The sequence below is a fragment of the Eschrichtius robustus genome, chromosome 20 (assembly GCF_028021215.1).
Source record: "Eschrichtius robustus isolate mEscRob2 chromosome 20, mEscRob2.pri, whole genome shotgun sequence".
Classification (NCBI taxonomy): domain Eukaryota; kingdom Metazoa; phylum Chordata; class Mammalia; order Artiodactyla; family Eschrichtiidae; genus Eschrichtius; species Eschrichtius robustus.
The window spans coordinates 38,060,715-38,076,407 of NC_090843.1; positions in this window are offsets into that span (position 1 = coordinate 38,060,715).

Below are 15,693 nucleotides of genomic sequence, written 5' to 3' on the forward strand. Positions count from 1 at the left end.
ACACATCCCAGTTTCAAAACATTTAAATGTGAAAAATATATGTCTTAGAACTGATGAAATGTGGTACTAAGGATCAAATTTCCTTCTTCCTGGCTCATCTCATAGCATCCTTAAAATTGAGTTAAAGATGAAATGTCTTAACAAATGAAAACAGAATGGCCTTTCTAAAAAATTATTTAATTCAATCAAAATTACTTTAAAAGCTATTCCTAAAAATCCTAACAGAAAATACTTGAAAGAGATCAAGTGATTTGTACCCCTACATTGACAGGAGTTGGATGTCTAAACTATCCAGGACAGAAACTGTATTATTTACTCTGTGAAGTCAATCTTTAAGTCTATTCAAACTCCCTCAGTAATCTACACCAGTGCCGTCTTTCCTGCCAATTTCAAAGAAATTAGAAACAAACCTCTCCCATCTGTGATATGAGGCTTCCCTAGAATTATTGATTAATTACCTAAGATATGATTAAAAAAAAATGTTTAAAACACAGTAATACTCTGTGTTGGGGAGGGTACATGACATCAATATTCTCAAGTATTTTTAGGGCATTTATAAATCACTATAAACCTTCTGGAAATCAGTCTTGGAATACCTATCAAGAACCTTAAAAATATTCAAACTTTTTGACCCTATAGTTCTACTACTATGAATTTATCCTCACAAATGACCACAATTTTAGACCAGAAAAAAATTGTATTGAAAAGGTTTTCTGAAGCACTATTTAAAATAGAAATAAATACCTGTAGACCTCAGACCAGGAGAATATCTATTGATAAGTAAAATATATCTAACATGATGGAAAATATTTAATAATATTTAATGGGGGGCTTCCCTGGTGGCGCAGTGGTTGACAATCTGCCTGCTAATGCAGGGGACATGGGTTCGAGCCCTGGTCTGGGAGGATCCCACATGCCGTGGAGCAACTGGGCCCGTGAACCACAACTGCTGAGCCTGCGCGTCTGGAGCCTGTGCTCCGCAACAAGAGAGGCCGCGATAGTGAGAGGCCCGCGCACCGCGATGAAGAGTGGCCCCCACTTGCCGCAGCTAGAGAAAGCCCTAGCACAGAAACGAAGACCCAACATAGCAATCAATCAATTAATCAATCAATAAATCTTTTTTTAAAAAAATAATATTTAATGACCCAGGGAAAATGTCACAATATAACATTAAGTGGAAATAAAAGAAAACAGAAGTCTGTTTACAGTATGATACAACAGTATTTTTTATATAAGTACCATAGAAGAACTTGAAGAAAATATTAGATGACATTATTAGTGATATTTATTTTATTCATTATACTTTTCTATATTTTAAAAATTCTCTACAGTGAGTATTTTATAAGAAAAAATAAATGTTAGTAATTTTAGGTATGTATTGAAAAAATTATATGTGAGCTGATGATATTTTTTATTTCCCCTTCATTTCCTAGGAGAGTTTTGCTTTAGAACTCTGTATACAATCTGGTAAAAGTTTTTAATGCTATAACATAAGGGCTGGAAAAAGGACTGATTGATTGGGCTGTGGGTATGAATGAGACCTGACCTGTATCCTCAATAATTAAATTGATTATTGTAGAAACAAAAAAAAAATTGCATTTAAAATTTCTCTCTACAGCATTTGTGTGGCCAGATTCACTGCCTTAATGCTTATTCAGGATTTTTCCCTTGCTAGAAAAATAGGATTGTCACAGATGTGATATTTCCTTTTTCATTCTCTAGGGTGGGCCAAGTTTGATGGTAGCATAAAGACTGAGACCTTCACTGCTATTGTGGATGTCAATTAAATATTCCTGAGCAGTAACATTGAGTAACCATCCTGCAGGACACCCCGAGTTTGCCATCTGTATCTTGCCATTTTCAAAGATCCTGGACCTATTTTCTCTCCACTGAAAATATTTATGCAGTAAAAACAGCAATGGATTCTAGCAGAGTTGATGTGTCATTAGGTTTTTCAGATTAATTCTTTGCACCTAGAGCCAGGTCTGAAGTATTCTGCCTTTGGACACAGTGCCTGGTAAAGGACTCTGCCCTGAAAACCGAGCCTCTGAATAATTTCACAAGAAGCGCAAAATCTTAGAGTTGACATGGACTTGTAAATCCCTCTTATCCAACCATCTTTCCAATGAAAGGAGCCTTTTAAAGGACTCCTGACCAATAGCTATTCAGAGCTTTGCTGGGATACTCCTACTGAGGAGGAACTTGCTAACTCCTTAAAAAATTCTTATTTCCCTAAAGATGATTTTTTAAAAAGTCATCTCGTAACATTCATCAAAGACATTGATCCATCAACAAGAACTAACCTGTGACTTAGCCTCCTCACATGGATTTCCTTTGCTGGTGGGGATGGCTCCCCACCGGAGACTAGGCTGGATGCCAATCCCTTTCACCCCCATCCCACCATGGTGTTTATAGTACATGTGAAAAGGATACATGGCGCCATCTACACGGAAACTGTGACTCCTCTCATGTTAGGGGTTGGATCACACCCCCTCCCCAAATTCCCGAAGGCAACTAGGCTAACCACTATGCCACCAACATTGGGGTGTGACCTTATTTGGAGATAAGCCCTTTACAAAGATAATGAAGTTAAAATGAGGTCATTAGGGTGAGCCTTAACCAATATCACTAGTGTCCTTATAAAAAGGGGAAATTTTGAAACATACAGACACACACAGGGAGAACACCGTGTGAAGACTGACTGATGTTACCACAAGCCAAGGAACTACCCGTAGCTAGGAGAGAGGCCTGGAGCAGAGCCTTCCCTAGAGCCTCCAGACGGAGCATGGCCCTGCCAACACCTCCATCTCTTGGCTCCAGACTCCAGAATGTGAGACAACGCATTTCTGTTGTTTAAGTCACTCAGTGTGTAGTACTTTGTTCCAGCAGTCCTAGCAAACTAATACACCCCCCAAATCCAGAACTGCCCTTTCTAAATTAGAAAAACAGTAATAATCACAGTATTAACTACCTGAGTGACTAATATCATTGTTGGCCATTCTTTGTGGAGGTGAGTTCTTGTCCTACTGAGATCAAAAGTCAGCTCTCCTGGAGGCACACCTCAGCCTCTTCCCTTGCTGTGTGAGCTCACAAGACAGACCACCATCTGATCCATTGCGGGTAACAGTAAGAACAAACCTCCAAGGGGCCCATTTGGGTGATGTTCAGGCCAATATTTAAGAGGCCCATGGTTGCACATTAGAATCACCTGGAGAGAATTTAAAAATCACAAAGCCTAGCCAGACCCCAGATCCATTAAACTGAATCCCTGGGAGTAGGACCCAGGCACCTATGTCTTGAAGATCCCCAAGGGATTACAGTGTGTAGCCAAGGTTGAGAATCATTGCCCTAGACTATCTTTGAATCCAGGTAACTGAAACTTCCCAGGGAGCAGCCTGCCGAAAATGAAAGTTACATTCTTGGTGCACATATTCTTAGAGTCACAAAATTGAAAGTGCAATCTCAACAATGCTTACAATCAGATACACACACGTACTCTCCAATTGCATGATTTCCTCTGATAAAACCTCCCCACTTTGCACATTTGAAAACTGCCACTAAATTCCATTTTTTAAATGTCAATAATAATGCCACCAACTCACATTTATAGAGAATTTACAATTTAAAGTTTGCATCTCATGATAACCTGGTGAAGTAGTCAGGGTAAGCATTCTTTCTATTTTGCATATGAGAAAACTGAGGCTCAGATAAGTTATGTGACTTTCTCAAGCCATGTTACAGTTACCAACTTGTTCCAATTTCCCTGGGACTTTCCTGGTTTTAAAAACTGGAGGTCCCACATCGCGGGAGCCCCTCAGTCTTTGGCAAACCAGGGTAGCTGGTCACCCTGCACCTACAGCAAGAAGCTGAGTCCCAGTTACCTGCTCTGAAGGACTGTAGAGCATGTGTAAGCCAATCCCTCCTTTTGCAGGGAGAAGGAAAGACTTGTATGAGTCTCCAGAACCCCTGCTGGATCTCCTTCCACTCTGAGATGGCTGTAGAGGGACTGCCAGGGCACAAAGAAAGAAAAGTGATGGGGTCTCCTCCCCTAACCACATTTATGGTACATTCCCTAGGATTCAAAATTCCCAGACCACAGAGCAGAAAGCTGTGTCAAGCTTGTTTCTGTTTTGTTTTGTTATTGTTGGGCTCATAGTTTTGGTTTATTTAATACTTTTTAAAATAATCATACAGAGAAATGACTTTCTTGGGGGGTGTAACAATTCTATGAATTTTTTAATGTAACATGTATAGACACATTTGACCACCACCGTAATGAAGAAATAGAACAGTTTTATTGACCCACAAGCTCCTTCCTTCCATCCTTTTGTAGACATACTTGCCCCATCCCCAAATTCTGGCAATCATTGCTCTAGTCTCCATAACTTTTGGAGAATAATTCCGTAATTTTTGTCTTTTTGAGAATATATAAATAATCATAGAGTGTGTAAACTCCTGAGACTGGCTTCTTTTACTCAGCATAATGCTTCTGAGATTCATCCAGGTCATTGCATGTATCAAGTTTGTTCATTTTCATTACTGAGGAGTATTCCATCGTATGGGTGGACCACAGTTTATTCATGAATTCACCTACTGAAAGACATTTGGGTTGTTTCCAGGTTTTGGTGATAATGAATAGAGTTGTTATAAACATTCATGTCTTGGTGTTTATTTGTTTTTCAATTGTGGTTAAAAAAAATCCCACATAATATAAAATTTGTGTACTGGTTTTTGTATAAACATAAGAGTTCACTTCTCTAGGGGAAATATCCAGAGGCAAGATTGCTTGAGCATGTGTTGTGTTCACTTTTTATTGCTGCCATAACAAATTACCACAAACTTAGTAGATTAATCAATACAAATTTATTATTATCTCACAGTTCCATAAGTGAGAAACCTAAAATGGGTCTTAGCAGGCAAATCCAAGCTGTTAGTAGGACTGCATTCCTTTCTGGAAGCTGTAGGAAAGAACTCACTTTCTTGCTCATTCAGTTACTGGCAGAGTTCAGTTCCTTGCAGTTGTAGAACTAAGAACACTATTTACTTCCTTGGCTCATGGCCCCCTTGCTGCCCTTTCAAAGCCATTCACATCACATCTCTCTCTGACCCAGACAAGAAAGAGTCTCTGCTATTAAGGACTCAGTTGATTTGGTTAGATTGGGTCCACCCAGATAATCCAAGATAATGTCACCATTTCGAAGTCCATACCCTGGGGAATGGACAAGATGGCAGAGTAGGGAGACCTGAGCTCACCTCCTCCCAGAGACACATCAAAATTACAACTATTTACATAGCAGCTATTGATGAGAAAAACCAGAGGACGAGCAGGAATAATCTTCTACAACTAAAGATATAAAGAAGGAAACACAATAAGATGGGTAGCAAGGGTGGAGGTGGGGTATAGTCAAGACCATACCCCTGTTGGGTGACACACAAATGAGAGGAAAATTATAATCGTAGAAGTTGTCCCTAAGGAGCAAGTGGCCCAAGTCCCACATTGGGCTCCCCAGCCCAGGGTCTTGCACTAGGAAGATGAGCCCCCAGAACATTTAGCTTTGAACACCTGTGGGCAATCCAGAGGGCTGTGAGAATTAGAGGATCTACCCTTAAAGGGCCCACACAAAATCTCACACACTCCAGGACCCAGGGCAGAAGCAGTAATTTGAAAGGAGCCTGGTTCAGACCCACCTGCTGATTTTAGAGAGTCTCCCAAGAGGCAGGAAGCAACTGAAGCTCACCCTGGGACATAGACACAGGTGGTAGTCATTTTGGGGAACTTGTCCTACCATGTGGACACTGGTGCTGGCAAGCCCCATTTTGAAATCCCACCTCTAGCTTTTTAGCTCTGAGACCCAGACCCACCCACTAGACTGTCGGCACCAATACTGGGACACCTCAGGCCAAGTAAATAGCTTGACCCACCAACCAGCAGTCCTAAGACTCCCTGAGCTTGCGGCTGCCCAGACCTGGCCCTGTCCACCACAGGGCCCAGGACCTAGCCACACACACCAGTGCACCAGCACTATGCCCTGAACCCCAAGACCCCTGCAGCAGGAGACCCTGGGACTGGCTCCACCCACCAGTGAGCCGGCAATAGCTCTGGGACCAGCCTCACACACCAATGTGTAGGCACCAGCCCTCAGACCCCCTGAGCCCCAACCCTGCTAACCAGCAGGCTGAAAACACCAACCCCAGGACCCCCAGGGCCCTGTAGCCAGAGACTTTGGGACCTGACTCTGCCCACCAGTCAGCTGGCACTAGCCCCAGGACCCTCTGGGACTTGACCCTGCCCATCAGTAGGCCAATACCAGTTCTGGAACCCCCTGAGCCCTGCAGCCAGAGACCCCAGGACCTGGATCCATCAACCAGTGGGCAGGCACTAGCCCCAGGATCCGGCTTCACACACCAGTGGATGGAGGTCAGCCCCAGAGCCACCACATCCCCACATCCTGCTGTATCAGGACCCAGCCCATCCAACATCGTGCCAGCACCAGCCCCAGGACCCCCTTGACCCCAGCCCCCCCCCACCAGCGGGTGGATATCAGATCTGAGACACCTTGGAATCCTCAGTCAGCCACCCCAGGATCCAGCCTCACTTACCAGCAGGTGGACACTAGATTTAGGACATGCCAGACCCCACAGCCAGCCACGTCAGGAACTGGACCCACTCACCATCAGGCCAACACTAGATCCAGGACTACCAGCCCACAACCGCACCCTTCAGAATAGGACTCTGTCCACCAGAGGTCCATCACTAGCCCCAGGACTACCTGGGGCCTGCAGCCAGCAGCTTGTGACCCAGTCCCACCCACCAGTGGCCAGAAGTTTCCACAAGGCAGGTCCTGGCAAGCAACCAGACTGGGGACCAGCCACACCTACTACACCACAGCCTACCACAACAGAAGGACCTATACAGCCCCAAAATAAGGCACCCCTAAAGCATATATCTCTGGTGATCAGAGTGGAGTGCACTGCATAGGATGTCTCCTACAAAAGGCCACTTCTCCAAAGTTGGGAAATGTAACCAACCTACAAAATACATATATATAAAAACAGAAAATTAAGCAAAAAGAGGCAACAGAGGAATATGTAAATGAAGGAACAAGATTAAAACCCCAGAACAAGAACTGGGTGAAATGGCATTAGGCAATCTACCCGATAAAGTATTCAAGGTAATGATCATAAACATGTTCAAAGAAACTCCAGAGAAGATTGGATGAACAGAGTGAGAAGTTAGAATTTTTTAACAAAGAGTTAGAAAATATATAGAAGAACCAAGCAGAGATAAGGAATATAATAATTAAAATGAAAAATACACTAAAAGCAATTAACAATAGATTAGATGATACAGAGGAACAGATGAATGAGCTGGAAGACAGAGGATTGGAACTCACTGAACCTGAACAGAAAAAAAGAAAAAGAATAAAAAGAAATGAGGACAGTTTAAGAGACCAACATCAAGCATACTAGCAGTCACAGTATAGGGGTCCCAGAAGGAAAAGAGAGAGTACAGGGAGCAGAGAATATATCTGAAGACATAATAGCTGAAAGCTTCCCTTACTTGGGAAAGGAAACACACATCCAGGTCCAAGAAGCACAGAGAGTTCCAAACAGGATCAACTCAAAAAGGACCACACCAGGGCTTCCCTGGTGGTGCAGTGGTTAAGAATCTGCCTGCCAGTGCAGGGGACATGGGTTCAAGCCCTGGTCTGGAAAGATCCCACATGCCGTGGAGCAGCTAAGCCCATGTGCCACAACTACTGAGCCTGAGCTCTAGAGCCTGTGAGCCACAACTACTGAGCCCACATGCCACAACTATTGAAGCCTGCATGCCTAGAGCCCATGCTCTGCAACAAGAGAAGCCACCACAATGAGAAGCCCGCACACCACAATGAAGAGTAGCCTCTGCTCGCCACAACTAGAGAAAGCCCATGCACAACAACAAAGACCCAATGCAGCCAAAAATTAAAAAAAAAAAAAAAAATAAGGACTACACCACGACATGTTGTAATTAAAATAGCAAAAATTAAAGGTAAAGAGAACATTAAAGACAGCAGAAGAAAAGCAACAATTTATGTATTGGGTTGGCCAAAAAGTTCATTTAGGTTTTTCTGTAACGTCTTACAGAAAAACCCGAATGAACTTTTTGGCCAACCCAATATGAGGGAGCCACCTCCTAGAGTAATGAAAATAAAAACAAAAATAAACAAATGGGACCTAATTAAACTTAAAAGCTTTTGCACAGCAAAGGAAACCATAAATAAAACCAAAAGACAACCCACAGAATGGGAGAAAATATTTGCAAATGAAGTGACCAACAAGGGATTAATCTCCAAAATATACAAACAGCTCACACAGCTCTATGTCAAAAAAAAAAAAAAAAACACCAAACAACCCATTCAAAAAATGGGCAGAAGATATAAATAGACATTTCTCCAAAGAAGACATACAGATGGCCAAAAGCAGGTGAAAATATGCTCAAATCACTAATTATCAGAGAAACGCAAATAAAAACTACAATGAAGTATAACCTCACACCAGTCAGAATGGATATCATCAAAAAGTCTACAAACAATACATGCTGGAGAGGGTGTGGAGAAAAAGAACCCTCCTATGCTGTTGGTAGGAATGTAAATTGGTGCAACCACTATGAAGAACAGTATGGAGGTTCTTTAAAATACTAAAAATAGAGCTACCATATGATCCAGCAATCCCACCCCTGGTCATATATCCAGAGAAAACCATGGTTCCAAAGTATACATGCACCCCAATGTTCACTGCAGCACTATTTACAATAAACAAGATATGGAAGCAACCTGAATGTCCATCAGCAGAGGAATGGATAAAGAAGATGTGGTACATATATACAATGGAATATTACTCAGCTATAAAAAAGAATGAAATAATGCCATTTGCAGCAACATGGATGGACCTAGAGATTATCACACCAAGTAAGTCAGACAAAGACAAATATCATATGATATCACTCATAGGTGGAATCTAATTTTTAAAAAGTGATACCAATGAACTTATTTACAAAACGAAAACAGACTTACAGATATTGAAAACAAACTTATGGTTACCAAAGGGGAAACGTGAAAGGGAGGGTTAAATAAGGAGCTTGGGATTAACATACATACACTACTATATATAAGATAACCAACATGGACCTACTGTATAGCACAGGGAATTCTACTCAGTATTCTGTGATAACCTATATGAGAAAATAATCTGAAAAAAATGAATATATGTTTATGTATAACTGAATCACTTTGCTGTACCCCCGAAACTAACAAAGCATTGTAAATCAACTATAATCCAATAAAATTTATAAAATAAATAAATATAACATAAACTAAATATAAAATAAAAATAAAATATAATATAAAATAAATAAATATAAAATAAAATAAATATAAAATATAAAATAAATAAAATAAAATATTATTAAATAAATAATAAATAAATATAAAATATATTTTTATTTATAAAATAAATAATATAAAATATGATATAAAATAAATATAAAATAAAATAATAAATATAAAACAAAATATTTTTAAATATAAAAATTAAAATAAATATAAAATAAATCATTCTCTTATCAATAAATAATGTGATGATTTTAAACCTAAAAAAATCATACAATCATCTCAATAGATGCAGAAAAACCTTTTAATAAAATTCAACATCCATTTATGATAAGAATTCTCAATAAAGTGGATATAGACGGAACATACCTCAACATAATAATGACAAGCCCACAGGTAACATCAGACTCAATGGTGAAAAGCTGAAACCATTTCCTCTATGATTAGAAACAAGACAAGGATGCCCATTCTCTCCACTTTTATTCAACATATTATTGGAAGTCCTAGCCACAGCAATGAGACAAGAAAAAGAAATAAAAGGAATACGTACTGGAAAGGAGGAAGTAAAACTGTCACTGTTAGCAGATGACAAGATACTATACATAGAAAATCTTAAAAACACAACCAAAAAACTGCTAGAGCACATCAATTAATTTGGAAAAGTTTCAGGGTGCAAAATTAATATACGGAAACATGTTGCATCTCTATACACTAACAATGAAATATCAGAAAGAGAAATTATGGAAATGATTCCATTTACAATTGCATCAAAAAGAACAAACTACCTGGGAATAAATCTAACTAAGGAGGCAAAGACCTGTACTCAGAGAACTATTAAAACACTGATGAAAAAAATTGAAAATGACACAAGGAGATGGAAACATATACTATGTTCATGGATTGGAGGGATTAATATTGTTAAAATGACCATACTACCCAAGGCAATCCACAGATTCAATGCAATTCCTATCAAAATACCAATGCATTTTTCGCAGAACTAGAACAAATAATTCTAAAACTTATATGGAAACACAAAAGACCCAGAATAGCCAAAACAATCTTGAAAAAGAGAATGAAGCTGGAGGTTTCATGCTCCCTGATTTCAAACTCTCCTTCAAAGCTACAGTAATCAAAACAGTATGGTACTGGCACAAAAACAGACACATAGATCAACGGAACAGAGTCAAGAGCCCAGAAATGAGCCCACACTTATAAGGGCAATTAATCTATCCCTATATTCCATTAAGAGAATACGATTTTTGCTCTATTAAAAAAATTGTTATTAAGATTACATGATCTTAAAGGAAAACCCTGATGCCTAACCTCATGGCATCTACAACTCCTTTCACACCAATGTCCCTTCTAACAAACGTTGTGTGACTGTGGATGTGGCCTTCACAAAGAACCATTAGGGGAGTCAAATGACAGGAAGTCAAAGTGAACTGGAAGGAATTTTTTTGAACACTGCAGAACCATTCCTAAGCAGGGGGGAGAGATTTTCCTTACCAGTGAATTAAATAGATATATAGACACCAAATCTGCTTAGAACAATATGACTTCTCAGATCTAAGGATACCTGGTGATGCCCATAGACAAAACACTGAAAATTAAGCAGAAGGAGGAAATTATATTGCCAGCCTTCTGGAAATTCTTGTCTACATCTGTACAATATGGGAGCAACATGGAGCTGTCTTGAGAATTACCTCCAAGAATCTAAAGTTGCTAGAAACCATCCCAGAGAATTTGAAAATCCTAATCTTACCTGTACCAAATAGAATACTTTGTCAGAAACCTGGCAGGAAACAGAAGCCACCACAGATGGTCCAAATGAAGATGCTACTTATGGAGATATGGTGAGGGTTCATGGAAGAAGCAAGTGATGGTGAAGCACACAGAAACTAACAAGAGTTAGAAGCTATTTCTACTTTTAGGGCTGAGGGATAAAGGAAAACATAATGTTGCTCAAGTCTGAGCACCAGACGGTAGAGGAGAAGGTTCCATGTTGGAGGGACGCAGCTACTCTCAGAACATGGTGTCAAAGCAAGAAGGGGCAGAAAGGGAGGGGATCTGTCCTGACCTTTCTCTCCTCCCACCCTCCCTTCTCCTGTGGGTACTCCTCGCTGCTGGAATGAAGTCAGCCCAAAACAACCAGCAGGAGAGCTGAGGGCTCCTCTTCTTCCTGGGGCTGAGAAGGCAGATGGAAGATAATCAGCCTCAGGAGTAATCCAGGGATTCCTGATCTGTGTGCAACAGAGGATCTGCTATCTGAGAAATGTCATCAGAATGAGTAAATGAACCATTCATTCCTTGATGGATAATTCCCGCCCCCCTTCTAGGTGCATAGGTGCTGCCCATCAGTGAGATGCACACAGTCCTCACTCTCACCAAGCTTACAGCCCAGTGGGAGTGGCAGTCAAACAGACCCAGCAGAGGGTGTGACAGATGCACAGAGTAGAGCCAGCTAACCCAGATATAAGAGATCAGAGAGAGGTTTTTGGAGGAAGTTATATCTAAAGGGAGATTTAAATAATGCGTAAGTAGAGAGGGCTTCCTGAGTAATGGCGGGGAGGTGAGATCGAGGATGATACAGTGGGATTCAGTATAGCCAGAGCATAGCTTTGGGAGTGGACAATGGGGTGGGGGCAATGGGAATGGCCTGGAAGAAGTCTAGAGAGGTGAGAAGGGCCAGATCTCAAAAAAAACCTTGTGAACATGCTAAGAATAAGAATATCATTCTTATTAGAATAAGAATATCAAAGGTGGGAAGGCATGTTAGTAATTTAGAAATAGGAGAATGCCACATGTTGAGCCCTAGAGCACTAAGAAAAAAAAAAAAAGGCCTAAGTCACAGCTTTCTAACCCTCTAGGCTAGGGCTGTGAGTATAGATAACCAAGAATAAGAATAAGTGTGAGGAATGGAAAGATTATAAGCAGGGTAATGGCATAATCGGATGTTTTTTAAGGCTCTCCAAGGTGTGAAGGAAAGATGGGCAAGGAACAAGTGTGGAAGGGGTTTTCACAGCCTGGCCCCTTCTCTGGCTGAGACCCTGGCCAAGTGCCTCAACAGCCCTGAGCTTCAGTTCCCTCACCCATATGACAAAAATAATCAGCCTTGCCCAACTGACCTCACTAGATTGGGGCAAGAATCAGAAGGACATGAACGGGCTCTGGCAACTATAAAGTGCAGTCAGAATTCCCACCAGTGTTGTGATGAAAAGAAAATGTGGCTGATACTGTTATATTTCCCAAGGAAATCTGCATGGTCCTCTGATCCATTTCCCAAAGACCAGAGAGGAAATTGAGAATGAAGCAGCCCCAGATCCAGCACACTGAAAAGAGTGGGTGCATGCCATGGATTTTGAAATGGAGATCCTGTCCTCCCTGTTGTGTGGCACATGATCGCTGTTCAATAAATATGAATCGATGAATGGCTGAGTGAGGCTTTGTTTTGTTTTATTTTCATTTTTGCAAACTCTCTTATGACCACAGAGGGAAAGCTAAATTAATGCCATATGACTGTAAAAATCCCTCTGACATCTTTTACTGTAATGGAAGATGACAATGGTTATCAGAGCAGAAGGAACATGCTTGAGCGAAAGTAAACACCAAACACCTTTTGGGAAACCAAGCACCTCCTGATGACCTTTGCAGCTGTTCAGCTTCCTAAAGCACAGCAACCTGGAGTGTCATGGCAGTCTAACCAGGATTTCCTCGTGTTTCTAGGAGTGTGCCTCCTCCCTCTCCCTGGGTTGTGCAGAATTTTAAATGTCACAGTGATCACCTTTTTCCCCAGGATAACATGAAATATCATCGGAGCTTAATGGAGATGAACAAAAGATTAAATTCAGATGTTACTGATATATTACGTTGGAGAAATTACATCTATTCCACAAGCTATAAATCCTCTGAATTTTGTAACACAATAAGAAATAAAATAGCAAAAGCTACTATTTCTGAGTCCCTGCCATGCATTCTACCCTATCCAAGTAATTCACACCTATCACCTCAGGTAATGCCCCTGACAGTCCTTCAAGGTAGGCATTATCATCTCCATTTAACACATAAATTCAGACAAACTCATTGACCTACTCAAAGCCACATGACTTGTGGATGTGTGAATGTCCCCCCACTTAAGCTCTATGGCCTTGTCAGAGTTACTTTTACCTGCTCTAAGCCTCATCTGCAGAATGGAAATAACAAGATACTGAATTCATAAGAGTGTAGAAGATCATATTAAATGAGATGTTATGTGCAGCACTGTAGTGCAGGGCCTGCTACACAGTAATCACTTAGTGCATTAGTCAGTAATGATTACTGACTAATATGATTTATTATAAGGAATTGGCTCGTGCAATTATGTAGGCTGAGAAGTTCCACCATTTGCAAACTAGAGATTCAGGAGAGCCAGAGGTGCTGATCCAGTCTGAGTCCAAAGACCTGAGAACCAGGAGAGCCAAGTTCCAGTCTGAGTGCAAGAGAAATCCAATGTCCAGGGTCCAGGAAAGCAGGTAAAGAGGGAGAATTCTTTCTTATTCAACCTTTTATGCTATTCAGGTCTTCAATGGATTGGATGAGGCCCACCCACATTGTGAAGGTCAATCTGTTTTACTCAGTCTACCAATTCAAATGTTAATCTTATCCAGAAATATCACCACAGACATGCCCAGAAATGTTTAACCAAGTATCTGACTACTCTGTGGTCCAGTCAAGTTGACACATAAAATTAACCATCACACTTACTAAATGGTGCTTTGTATGCTAGGCATTCTATGTCTGTCTAGCCACTGTTTCATTTTGCCTCAAAACCAAAAAAAGTCACCTGTATAATGATAATGAAATCAAAATCCACATAAAATTTTTCTTCCCTTGGGGAATTTTTCAACATCTTGCATATTTAATTCATGGCAAGTGTTCCAAGCACTGGGACTGTTTTCCCTAAAACTCGGGAAAAGGTGGGAAGGCATGTTAGTAATTTAGAAATAGGAGAATGCCACATATTGAGCCCTAGAGCACTAAGAAAAAAAAAAGGCCTAAGTAACAGCTTTCTAACCCTCTAGTCTAGGGCTGTGAGTATAGATAACCAAGCAAGGAAAAGCTTAGACCATGAATTAAAAGTAGGCACTTCCTTGGGCTGAGGCATCTCATTAGATGTTCCGATATCACCCTAGGTAATAAGGAAAAAATTAGTTTAAATCTGAAGGCAAAAAGACATATATATGTATGTATGTATGTATTATGTATATATATGTATATATACATACCCATTGCACAAAATGTCCCATGGCATTTTTCTGCACCCAAACCTATATTTCATTTGCTGAGGTGCCCATTTTCTACTCACCACCTTCATTTTTTTTTTTTTTAATAAATGTATTTATTTATTTATTTTTGGCTGTGTTGGGTCTTTGTTGCTGTGCGCAGGCTTTCTCTAGTTGTGGGGAGTGGGGGCTGCTCTTCGTTGTGGTGCGTTGGCTTCTCATGGCGGTGCCTTCTTGTTGCAGAGCATGGGCTCTAGGTGCGCGGGCTTCAGTAGTTGTGACATGCAGGCTCAGTAGTTGTGGCTCGCGGGCTCTAGAGTGATGCCTCAGTAGCTGTGGTGCACGGGCTTAGCTGCTCCACGGCATGTGGGATCTTCCCGGACCAGGGCTCGAACCCGTGTCCCCTGCACTGGCAGGCGAATTCTTAACCACTGTGCCACCAGGGAAGTCCCACCACCTTCATTTCTGATGGTGGAGTTACAAAGAGCTGAGCTTGAAATGCAGCCCTGCCACATTCTAGCCATGTTACCTTGAGCCAAATACTCATCTCTGAGCTTCAGAGACTCCCTCCATTGGGCATAAACTCCACAAAGCCCTTAGGAAAGTTAAGGAAAGTACTTATTGTGTCTGGCGCTTAATAAGGACTCCATAAATGTGAGCTTCCTTTCCACTCTCCATCTCCCAGCTCAATAAGGGAAAAAGTAAACTTTTCTTAAATTACTGTTGTTTTTAGATGACTGAAAGATGACATTCATTCTTCTCTGTATAAGGAGATAGCTGGAACTGAAAAGAACATCAACTCCACTGGTTATCAAACCATATTCTACTGAGCCTTCTTAAGGTTTGTGGGATAAGGGAGCACATTTGGGTAAGATTTCCACCCTACCCAACCTTCCACTTCAACTAGAGTTCATTTTACTTGTTTTGTGTATGCCTGCTTCCATTTAAGATTTCATTTTAACAAAAGATTCCCCAGAGAATAATTGCAAACCACTGATCTAATGCAAATCCATTTTAGAGATGAGGAAACAAAGACTCCAAAGGTAAGGTAACCACCCCTACAA